Source organism: Pristis pectinata, chromosome 11 (assembly GCF_009764475.1).
Source record: "Pristis pectinata isolate sPriPec2 chromosome 11, sPriPec2.1.pri, whole genome shotgun sequence".
In the NCBI taxonomy this organism is placed as follows: domain Eukaryota; kingdom Metazoa; phylum Chordata; class Chondrichthyes; order Rhinopristiformes; family Pristidae; genus Pristis; species Pristis pectinata.
Window position 1 is genome coordinate 14,244,995 of NC_067415.1, and position 11,342 is coordinate 14,256,336.

Genomic DNA, 11,342 nt, shown 5'->3' on the forward strand with positions numbered 1-11,342 from the left:
TGTCGATTATTTTTTCATGGAAGTAGACTTTCTAGAACAATTGCATGCCTGATAAGAACTCCAGTATGCTTACACTTTTGAATTTAATATTGATGTTAGCGTCTATAAACATGGCTCCAATATTTATATCTAATCAAATAAAGGAAGTCAATATTTAATGACAGCTTTCAATGCACTGAGAATCACTTGCTTTTCTTTTGTATAAGCCCAAAGAATCACAGAATGACAGACCAAAGTAGGAATCTTTTGGCCCATTGTGTGTCAGTCAGGCTTTTGTAAGAGCCATTGAATTAATTCCATTGCTTTGTCTCTTCCCTCTAATCCTCCTGTTTTTGAACCTGAGGAAAGAGCCTCTGAGGATCTACCCTGACAATCTCTCCCTGAATCACACATGCTTTCAGATGCCTTCATACATCTGATTTTTGTCAAATTACTGCGTTGGCAGTAGCTGTCCATCAATCCTCCCTCCATCCTGACAGAGAAAAGGACGGGAATGACAGGAAGATCCATTGATGTAAAAACATAGAAAATATGGAAAAGTGGAACAGGAGGAGGCCATTCAGCCTTTGAGCCTGCTGCATAATCGTGGCTGATCCTCTATCTATAGAGAATACCTCTGCTATCTCTTCCTACCTCCTTCTGAAATATATTCAGCAACTTGGCTTCTATCACCTTCTGTGGTAGAGAGTTCCACAGGTTCACCACCCTCTCACTGAAGAAATATCCCCTCATCTTTCTCCTAATTATCCCAGTCTCTATTCTAAAAGTGTGATCCCTTGTTCTTGATACCCTTGCCAAGGGAAACATCCAGTTTGTCTAACTCTGTCAGAAATTTGTACACTTCAATGAAATTCTGCTGAACATGAGTAAATACAGGCTTCATCCAACCAACCTCTCCTCAGGTCCTGCTGCCCAGGAATCAGACTGGTGAGCCTTTGCTGCTCTCCTTCTATGGCAAGTTTATTCTTTCTTCAGTAAGATGACCAAACTTGCAATCAACATTCCAATTGCAACCAATGTGTGGTCTCACTGAGGCTCTGTTGACTTCTGGCAAAACATTGTATCATGTTTGCATTCGATGACTAGTGCTCAAGAACACCCAGATCTCTTTGTACAACTATTTCCAATCTGTCGCTATTTAAATAATGCTCTGCCTTTCTGTTTTTCTTATTGAAGTGGATAACATCACATTTATCCATGTTAAGCTCACAGCACAACACACATCAGTCCTCACTGTGGGGTCAAAGTGTGAGCAGCTTCAAGTTCCTGGGCATCAACATCTCAGAGGATCTATCTGGGCCCAACACATTGATGCAATCATGAAGAACGCATGCCAGTGGCTTCACTTCCTTAGGAGTTTGAGGAGATTTGGTATGTTACCAAAGACTCTTGCAAATTTCTGCAGATTGGAAAGCATTCTCACTGGTTACGTCACCGCCTAGTATGGAGGCTCCACTGCACAGGATCGAAAGAGACTGCAGAGGTTTGTAGACTCAGCCAGCTCCATCACGGGCACGACCCTCCCCACCAAAGAGGCCATTCCTCAAGAAGGTGGCATCCATCATTAAGGACCCTCACCATCCAGGACATGCCCTCTTCTCATTACCACCATGGAGAGGAGGTACAGGATCCTGAAGACCCACACTCAATGTTTTAGGAACAGCTTCTTCCCATCTGCCATCAGATTTTGGAATGGTCCATGAACCTATGAACACTACCTCATTATTCCTCTTTTGCACTATTTATTTATTTTGTAACATAGTAATTATCATTTTGCACTGTACTGCTGCCGCAAAACAACAAATTCCATGACATATGTCAGTGATAATAAAATTTGATGTGCATCAGTCATGTATATACCCACTCACTCAACTGGCCTGAATTCTGTCCTCCTCAGAACCACCAATCCCATTCAGCAAATTTACATCAAAGTCATTGATATATATTGTGAGTAGGTGGGGTCCAAGCACTGATCCCTGTGGTACCCTCCTAGTCACCACCTGCCACCAAAGAAAAGTCCCATTTATTCCCACTGCCTATTTCCGGTTTGTCAACCAATTTTCAATCCATGCTGGTGTATCGTCCCCAATCCCAGGTGCTTTCATTTTACACATCAGCATCCTATGTGGGATTTTATCAAAAGCTTTCTCAAAATCCAAATATACCACATCTATTGGTTTCTCCTTATTTATTCTACTTGTTACATACTCAAAAAACTGCAGGAGGTTTAACAAACGCCATTTTCCTTTCCTAAGATATAGGAGCAGAATTAGGTCATTTGGCCTATGGAGTTTCCTCCGCCATTCAATCATGGCTGACATTTTTTCTCAGCCCCATTCTCCTGCCTTCTCCCCCGTAACCCTTAACCTCCTTACCAGTCAAGAACTTATCAGTCTCTGCCTTAAATACTCCCAATGACTAGGCGTCCACAGCCCTCTGTGGCATCCAATTCCACAAAGTAACAAGGAATAACTACATGTTTTCTTTGTCTAACTCCACTGATATTTTCTAAGTGTCCCATTGTCATATCCTTTATAATACTCTAGCATTTTCCCCAATACTCATGTTAGGCTAACCAGTTTGTAGTTCCCTGTTTTCTTGTTCCCTTCTTATTTAAATAGTGGGTTCACATTTGCTACTCTCCTATCTGAAGAAGCAGTTGATAACCAAAGCATTCCACTTTTTCCATGGCTTTAATACATAGGACGCAGATCATTGGGCCCAGAGGATTTATCAGCTTTCAATTACATTAATTTCTCCAGCACTATTCTTCATTAATGCTCATTTCCATTAAGTCCTCCTTTTCATTATACTCTTGGTTTCTTTGAGCTTCTGGAAAGTTATTTAAATCCTTTTCTCTGAAGACAGAACCAAAGTATTTGTTTAATTGTTCTGCCATTGCTTTGTTCCCCATTATAAATTCTCCCAGTTCTGACTGTAAGGACTTACATTTGTCCTCACTAATCTTTTTTTCTTTACATTGTTAAACCTGTCCTGAGCCAGCATGACTTTACAAACATCTCTATTCTCCGTTCCTTTTCACCCACACTCACTCAACAATGGGTGCAATATCCTGGAATATCTAACGGCTAGCAAACTAGTCAACTGATGCTACCAATTCTCAATCATTCTCCCACCTTCTATAATGTAGAGAGAGGCTGGGGATTTGCAGGAACACATCCAGCTCTATTTTGGTATGATGTTCACAATGCAATTTTGGATTTACAATCATTCCAGTGCCCCATTGCTTTGGACTGCATAGATTATTTATCAGGAAGATTATGGTTTTCTCAAAGCATAACATTAAGGTAGAAATGTAAAGTATGTTTTAACATGGTAGGTTGAATTGTGAGACCAAAGTCTATAAGATGTAGCAGCAGAATTAGGCCATTCGGCCCACCGAGTCTACTCTGCCATTCGATCATGGATGATTTTTTTTCTTAACCCCAGTCTTCCATAGCCTTTAACTCCATTACCCATCAGGAGAGGATAGTTTGTACTGAATGGCTTTCATTCCCTTCAGTGTATGAGGGGTGATCCACCTGAAATGTTTAAGATTAGATGGTTTGATTGGGTAGGTAGAGGGGAAATTAGTCTTTCATTCCCTTTGGTAAAACGGGATCCATGTTTCATGCAGCAAGACCTGGACAATTCTCAGGCTCTGACTGACAAATGATGAATGGTATTTGCATAACATATGCTTCAGCCAATGAGCATCTCTAACCAGAGAGTGTAACCACTCCTACTTCACATTTGATGGCATTACCACTGGTGAGGTTCCTGTTCCTGGAGGACACCATTATTTATGAACTCAACTATAGGAGCCACATAAATGCTGTATCACAAGAGCAGGTCAGTATCTGGGTACCTTGTGATGAGTCAGTCACCTCATGACACCCTAAGTCATTTTACCATTTACAAAGCACCATTCAGCAGTGTAATGGAAGACTCTCTACTCACTAAATAACACACAAGGAGCTGGATACAATCTAGGACAACACAGTTTGCTTGATTTGCAGTCCACCCACACATTAAACATCCTCTCCCGCCTTCCACCAATACACCGGTGCTGCAGTGTGTTCCATTTGCAAAATGCAGTGGCATAACTCATCAAGATTTCTTTGATGACACTTCCCAAAATCTCTACCATCTAGAAGGACAAGTCCAACTGATGCCTTGGAATGCTGCCACTTTCATAAGCCTCAGCAAGGCTCCATCCTGGCTTTGAAATGTATCAGTGTTTTTTCATTAATAGTGAGTCAACATCCTGTACATGGTCAGCTACTAATACAATAATGTCTTGCAAGCAAATTCAAGGAGCAAAGATGCAGATTTGCTGCATCACATTTATATCATAAATGTCTCAACAAGTTCCCCCAGAAAACACCTTGAGATCTTTTGTCATAAGTGGGGATGCAACTGACTGCAGATGCTGGAAAATGGAGCACAAACAAGTCTGCTGGAAGAACTCAGCGGGGCAAACAGCATCTGTGGGAGGAAAGGAATTGTCGGCATTTCGGATTTTGACCCGAAATGTTGACAATTCCTTTCCTCCCATAGATGCTGTTTGCCCCGCTGAGTCCTTCCAGCAGATTTTGTTTTGTCAGAAGTAGCTTGACAGGTTTTGGACACAATTAGCTGAGGAGAAGCTATTGTGGTGAAAGGTGAGTCAGCACATGTCTTGTGGCAGTGTCACTGAGGGAATGAGTCAGAAGGAGAGACGAGGGAAAGAACCCAGCTTAGTTTATCTCTGCAACAAGTGCTTTTAACATCAACAATCTGCTGTTACATATGACCTGATTAAAAACTGCAATAGGATAGAGCATGATCAGAACTTCAAGTTATAAATACTATTAACCAAACAATAGATGGCAAGGTGATTCACAGAGGAAAGATGAACACTAGCCCATGGAGAGACTCAGGTAAAATAATTTAGCTTTTACTTGCAGGTATTCTTTCAAGTCCAGTTATCTTAACTACCTCCGGAAACCCGGTTGGCTAGGTGCCAAGCAGTTTCAGTCTCTTAATATGAGCGTTGAGATGGTGTTTTCCTCCATGTAGTTGAGAACATGAAGGCCAATTGGTTAATGTCCCCCTATTCTATTCATGGCAAGGAATAGAAGAACTTTTGATTGTAGAAAAGAATCAGCAGATGTAATGCTGGATCATCACTGCCCACAGTTACTTACTCAGCAATTTCCCTCCCATTACACTTCCATTTGGAAGCAGGCAGTGTTTCTCGTGGTTGGAGGAAAATCAAATTCCAGGCATTTTTGTTAGCACTGGTTGTTAAAAACAAAATGCCCAAAATAATCTTGACTCTAGCTAATGAGAACCTAGAATCGTAAACTTCAAGCCTGTAACAGGTTTCTATTCCTGAACTAGCAGTACAGCATGTATTCAGATGCTATTGTTCCTTGAGAGTTAAGAATAATATATACTCTCTCTACTTGTCTACAAATGGAAAGGTTCATACCAGGTTAGTACAGCGGTCTTACTGCCTGTAGTTGATTTGAGAGAGAGAATGCCCTGCATGTATAGATTTCTGGATGTTAAGGGAATCCAGGGATAATCCAGGAAAATTTGGTAAATTGGTTTATTATTTTCACATGTACCGATGTACAGTGAAAAACTTGTTTTGCATATCATCATACAGATCAATTCATTACAACAGTGCCTTGAGGTAGTACAAGGTAAAACAATAACAGAGTGCAGAATGAAGTGTAACAGCTACAGAGAAAGAGCATTGGAGGTAGACAATGAGGTGCAAGGTCACAATGAGGTCGATTGTGAGGTCAAGAATCCATCTTAACGTACTAGGGGACTGTTCAATAGTCTTATAACAGCAGGATAGAAACTGTCCTTGAGCCTGCTGGTATGTGCTTTCAGGCTTTTGTATCTTCTGCTCAATAGGAGGTGGGAGAAGAGGGAATATCCAGGGTGGGTGGGGTCTTTGATTATGTTGGCTGCTTTACTGAGACAGTGAGAAATGTAGCCAGAGTCCATGGAGGGGAGGCTGGTTTCCATGATGTGCTGAGTTGTGAGTGCTGGAGTAGTAGATCAGCCACGATCCCGATGATTGGTGGAGTAAGGTTGAAGGGCCGGAAGGTCTACTGCTGCTCCTATTTTATGTTCTTATGGCTACCTGTAAATCAGCTGTGATGTTGGATGTACTCTATAAATTGTGAGAGCCAAAACACAAGAGTTTCTACTTCAGTAACCTCACTGCCTTCCTGTCTGAAGCCTGTAAGGGATCTGACTCCATAGGCAGATTAACGTCATTGCTAAGTAAGAACATGTTTTCCGATTTCTCTATTAAACATACCATTAGTAAACCCTGAAGACTGTACTTGCCGCATTACACAATTTAATTGCAATTGAAATCACAAATTAATCAACTGAATGTTTTGAAATAGAGAAGTTCTGATCACTGCCATGTTTCTCTTACTTCTTTACTTTTAGTTTTCATTATTGTATCTTCTGAAACAATAAATGGAGGTGTGAGCCTCACTGAAACAATAAATGGAGGTGTGAGCCTCAGTGCATTCTGCTTGCACTGCATTGTTATGTTAACTGAAAACAATTCACTTTAAATGCACAGAATCTGTTACACCATTTGGGCTCAAGGGATCAATAAAACGGTGATTATCAAATTATTCACTCACTTCTGATTCATTCTTTTTGACTAAGTGAATAGGGCTTGTGGAGAATAAACAAAATTCATGAATAACATAATTTGACAGCACTTTGTTACCAATCATTATTGTGGTCCCTGCCCTCAAATGCATTCAGTTTATTTCTCAATAATGTGACCCATATTCAAATGCGAACTGGCATTAGGAGGAAAACTGACTGGGGCCAGTTCAGATGTTCTGAAAATTAGCCTGCCATATCCTATCTTGAGTAATGAGCAGAATGGTTGCCAACTGTTGAATGATAAGATTAATCAAAGTCACAAAAGGCCGCCTCTGTGACTGTAACAATATCACCCTAACCCTTCTCATTCTTCTTGATCTTCTGCAGCTTTTGAGATGACTGGCCAATCTCTCTTTCTCCAACTCCTTCAGTTATCTGACTCAATGGCTTGCCCTCTCTTTGGTCCACCCATCCCCATGTAGTCAGAGCCAGAGAATCTCCTGCACTACTTTCTCTTCTTGCCCTCACACAGCAGACCTGCAGTAGTTTATCTTTAGCTCCTCCTGATAAGATATCTTTATTAGTCACACGTACATCGAAACACACAGTGAAATGCATCTTTGCGTAGAATGTTCTGGGGGCAGCCCACAAGTGTCGCCGCGCTTCCGGCGTCAACGTAGCATGCCCACAACTTCCTAACCTGCATGTCTTTGGAACGTGGGATGAAACCAGAGCACCAAGAGGAAACCCACGCAGACATAGGGAGAATGTACAAACTCCTTACAGACAGCGGCCGGAATTGAACCCAGGTCACTGGCGCTGTAATAGTGTTATGCTAACCACTACACCACCGTTCCTGCCCAATCAATGACTCTGTACAATTGATCTCTATATAATGACTCAGAAACAGTATGAGAAGAAATCCACCAGGTTACAATTGTGCCCTTGAGTGACTTTGTGCCAAACTGTAACTCAATTAACATCTTGACCAGAGTAACAAACAATCTGCTGGAGGAACTCAGCAGGTTGAGCAACATCTATGGGAGGAAAGGAGTTCTGCAGGGTTTCGACCCAAAACATCAATAATTCCTTTCCTCCCACAGATGCTGCTCAACCCGCTGAGTTCCTCCAGCAGGTTGCTTGTTGCTGCAGATTCAGCATCTGCAATCTCTTGTGTATCCTAAACAGAGTAAACTGAAATCTTCCTCAATGAAGTATTGGTGAGAGCAAAGCTGCTGTCTTTCAGCACCACCACAAACTCTGTTCTCCCGCCAGGAGTTCTCTTCCCTTTACAGTCAAGCAACACAACCTGAGCATTCAACTGGAATTTGGGTTGGGCGACTGACTGTAAAACCACTCCTTTACAACGACTTTCTACTTCCACGTTGTACGTCACTGCTTGTACCTCAGCTAATATGCTTCATCCATCCATTAGTATGTTCAAATTCAACTTTTCTGGCACCATCTTGGTCACCTTTGTTGCTTCTATCCTTCATCAATCTGATCTCATCTAACAGGCTTGAGGGGCCACATAGTCTACACTTGCTCCTGCTTCTTAGGTACTGTAAAATTGGAAAGTCAAAGTCAAGTAAGTTTTTCATTGAACCTGTGCATACATGTAATTGTACAAAGTCATATGTACAATTACATGTATGCACAGGTGCAATGAAAAACTTACTTGCAGCAGCATCACAGGCACATAGCATCAGAGACAGCATTCACAAGAAAAACATAAATTAAACATAAATTATATAAAATTATACAAGAAGGATGCAATTAAAACAAAAAGAAAACAAAGTCCGTTGCAATGCAAAGTTTTCGGAGTGTTGTACTGAGGTTGTGATCAGGGGTGTGCAGGTTGGTTCAAGAACTGAATGGTTGAAGGGAAGTAGCTGTTCTTGAACCTGGTGGTGTGGGACTTCAGGAGCAATTGTCCTGTTGTTCCCTGTTTTCTCCCAGCATTCATTCCTGATTAGGATAGCTACATCTGCAATCTTCCAATTGACTGTGACTACAAGTACTGAAGTCAATCAGGGAGAAAGTCAATTTATCTCTCCCCAAGAGGACCAACTCTGATCATTTCCCACTTTGTGGGAATAAATATTTTTAACTTATGACTTTGTACAGTGGATTCCATTTGTTCTTTTAATTATATAAATGTGGTGTCTGACAGATATGACTTTCCTCTGTCTAATTGGACAATCAAAATACCCTCAAAAAAATCAGGTGCCAAGCAGCAGATGAGAATGCAATGTTGACACCCATATTAACGCAATTACTAAGAAGGAACCAATGAGAAGAGAAGAGCATGATCAATACTCAACACCACTGATGTGACAAAGATATTGACAAATTCTATGTTTTACTCCATGAGCTGTGACACATTCATTGGCTGATCAGGTTTTATTAGGTTATGACAACCAATTATTACTTCCAATTGCAATGCAAGGGTATTTTAATTCTGACCTTTTTACTAACTTTTTCTGTACCATATTAACAGCATTTTCAGCTCCTGAACTTAGATCTATGTCTCAGCTATGCTAAAAAGGAAATATTTGAGTTTCAGTGAGAGTGGAGGTATGTTGGTTGCACAGATCCTGCTGATAAAGAGCACAAATTACATCTTTGACCGTATCACTTGCAAGAATAAGATTCAAATCATGTCCCCTTAACATCAGGTTAAAGAATCTCAGAAAAAAAAACAAGGTGCAATTTTTATGATTGGGAAATAATAGAGCTATTTTTTTTAGAAACATCTATCAGCATTTGGCTGTTCCTTTTTGAAGATTTTTAGAATCACGATTGACTGCTTTAATTTAGAGGGGAATAATGTAACCAAAGCAGAATCCTGCCCCTCCGGGAAGTTTTCGGGCAGTGATGTGAGTAATTGAGGTTAATTAGGTGCTAATGATGCTGTGTTACCTAACCTAGTTAGTCTAAAGGACGCAGATGAAACAATTAAAGTTGTGGAAATCTATAAACCGTTGGTATATTTCAGTTCTTACAAGAACTTTGTTCTGCCAATTTTACGGAACTGGGTTTATAAATGTCAGTCTCTCCTAATGAAGGGCCTAGTTATTGAAAGATGGTGAGGTTATTGAGACAGTGAATAAAGCTTGATTATAAACTCCAAGTAGCAGAGAAATTCAGCGAATGACCTGCAAGTCTATGTGGAATAGAGACACAAGAGACTGCAGATGCTGGGATCTGGAGCAACAAACCAGATGCTGGAGGAACTCATTAGGTCAGGGCAGCATCTCTGGAGGGAAGTTAACTTCAGGAGCAACTGTCTTGTCATTTCCTGTTTTTTCTCAGCCTTCATTCCTGATCAGGATAGCTACATCTGCAATCTTCCAATTCTTGACAGATGAAGGGTCTCGACCAGAAACACTGACTTTCCATTTCTCTCCATAGATGCTGCCTGACCCGCTGAATTTCTTTAGCGTTTTGTAAGATGCTGGATGAACTCAGAGGGTCAGACAGCATCTGTGGAGGAAAATGGGCAGTCGACGTTTCAGGTTGAGATGTCAACTGTCCATATCCCTCCACAGATGCTGCCTGACCCGTTGAGTTCCTCCAGCTTCTTGCTTGTTATAAGGCCATGTAAATGCTTTTCACCAGAGAATACGGAGAAGACATCCTTCCCAATAAATAAAACCTCAGTTGGATCCTCCAAAGAGCAACTTTGCAATATTTAGCGTGCTTGTGTCCCACTAATGTTGGCATAATTGCTTTGAAAAACTGCAGAAGGAGAGGGAAGACTTCCTTTTGGAACCTCACTGTAGATGGTGAGTCATTCACTCGATGTTGATTCCATCCACTTTGACAAAAAAACGGTTGAAGACTTGCCAACCTATTAAAATGTAATTATCAATGTGGCCCCATTATTACAGCAATGTACTGGTGAAATTTCAAGGCATAAACAAAGGCACATTTGACAATCTAAAACCTCCCATTCACCGATATATAATTAGAAAGAATTTGGCAGAATTTCCCTCTTCTTACATCAGTGTTATCAGTGCCACAAATGACAATGCGGTGGGGTTAAGAAGTGCCTGTAATGACTGTGCTTGCAGTGTCAGTTCTACACACCCAATGCATACCATACACACACACACACACACACACACACACACACACACACACACACACACACACACACACACAGCTGCTCACAGGGCGCTTGCCGCTTTATCACCTGGCAGGACTACTGCTGTGTGTGCTGTGTGGTCTGTGCTGTCTACACATTGGTTGATGTTGTTCACTCACTCCTGAAGCAAACACTCTATATTCCAAACTCTGTCACAAGCAATTGCCAGGCAGACAGAGGAAAAGATTGAAAGAGGTTCTCAAAGTCTCCTTCAAAACGTGTGAAAGTCCTGATGTAGGTTTTCGACCTGAAATGTTGAAAATTCCTTTCCCCCACAGATGCTGCTCGACCTGCGGTGTTCCTCCGGCAGATGGTTTTTTTTGCCCCAGATTCCAGCATCTGCAGTCTCCTGTGTATCCGCTGAAAACATTCAACATCCGCACTAACTCCTGAAAATCTCTGGCCTATGACTGCTCAAAATAGAGAAAGAGCATCCATCACTGAGGACCCTCACCACGTACTTCGTTAAGAGTTTGAGGGGATTCGGTATGTCACCAAAGACTATTATAAATTTCTATAGATGTACGGTGGAGAGCATTCTGATTGGTTGCATCAC